Below are 1,702 nucleotides of genomic sequence, written 5' to 3'. Positions count from 1 at the left end.
CTTTGTCTTCCCGAGCCACCCTTTGAAATCTTCTGTTCAGCTCGTTTACTTCATCATTTCTTCCTTTTGTTTTAGCTACTTGACATTCAAGAGCAAGTTTCAGAGTCTCTTTTGACATCAATTTTGGTCTTTTCTTTCTGTCTTTTTAATGACCTCTTGCTTTCTTCACATATGATGTCCTTGATGTCATTCCACAACTCATCTGGTGTTCGGTCATTAGCGTTCAACACATCAAATCTATTCTTGAGATGGTCTGTAAATTCAGGTGGGATATACTCAAGGTCATACTTTGGCTTTTGTGTACTTGTTCTAATTTTCTTCAGTTTCAACTTGAACTTGCATATGAGCGATTGATAGTCTATTCTGCAGTCAGCCCCTGGCCTTCTTCTAACTGATAATATCGAGGTTTTCCATTGTCTCTTTCCACAGATGTAGTTGATTTGATTCCTGTGTATTCCATCTGACAAGGTCCATCTGTATAGTCACTGTTTATGTTGGTGTTAAAAGGTATTTGCAGTGAAGAAGTCGTTGATCTTGAAAAATTCTATCATTCAGTCTCTAGCATTGTTTCTATCACTGAGGCCATATTTTCCAGCTAATGATCCTTCTTTTTTGTTTCCAACTTTTCACTTTCCATTCACCAGTAATTATCAGTTCATCTTGATTGGTAGCTATATATGGAATACAGCAGAGCCTCCATTAACCTGAGGGTAGAGGATAGACACCCTGTAGACCTGTTGCCCCCTCCACACACTTATATGTCAGCGAAAAATTAACTACTATTGCACTAAGGGGAGTCTCTGAGTGGCACAATGATTGAGCACTCAGTTACTAACCAAAAAGTTATTCAAATCCACACAGAGGTGCCCTGAAAGACCTGGTGATCTGCTTCAGTAAGATCACTGCCATTGAAAACCCTATGGAGCACAGTTGTACTCTGAAACACATTACGATGTTGCCATATGTTGGAATCAACTTAACAGCAACTGGCTTGGTTTTATTGCACTAATTAACTGACATTTTGGAGTTTATTTGTCATAGCAGCTAATGTTACCCTATCTAATACCATCAGTCTGACCCTCAGTCACTTTGCTAAATGGCCTCTCAGAAAGTGCGGGTCTTATTCAAAATTAAACAGGAGCAGAGTCAGAATGGGGAGCCCTGCTCTTCCTCCTACACCCTCACTTCTGATTCTTGCCTCTCTCCTCCCATATTTTCTCATAACAAGTTGGTGAGATTTGATTACAAGATGGTAATTTGTTTGAAAAACCCCACAGGAAGAGCAGGTGGGCCAGGAAGAGGCAGAACAAGAGCTGCAGGTGGTTGCAGCTTGCAGGTGCAAGAGGTGCTGGTGTTCTGGACTGGCTGGCACAGGAGGAAGGGGAGGACCAACAGGAGGAGGCATAGCAGAGAAAGGCTCAGCCCCACGTCGGTGACCACAGCCAGCACCGGATCGGCCTGTGAGCAACAAAAGGAGGAATCCATTACACTTCTCAACTCAGTAGTTATGGCTCTGATGGCGAGTCAGGTAGGGCTCCCAGCTCAAAGGTCTCTCGAGCCAGTTACTTAACCTCTCTGAGACTTGGTTTTCCCATCTTCAAAATGAAGGCAATAATGGTGGTGCAATGGTTAAGTGCTTGGCTGCTAATCGTAAAGGCTGGTTGTTTGAACCCACCCTTCTTCTAAGCAAGAGAAAGACCTG

Source organism: Trichechus manatus, unplaced genomic scaffold, assembly GCF_000243295.1.
Source record: "Trichechus manatus latirostris isolate Lorelei unplaced genomic scaffold, TriManLat1.0 scaffold00057, whole genome shotgun sequence".
NCBI lineage: Eukaryota > Metazoa > Chordata > Mammalia > Sirenia > Trichechidae > Trichechus > Trichechus manatus.
Note: the sequence above shows the minus strand (reverse complement) of the source record.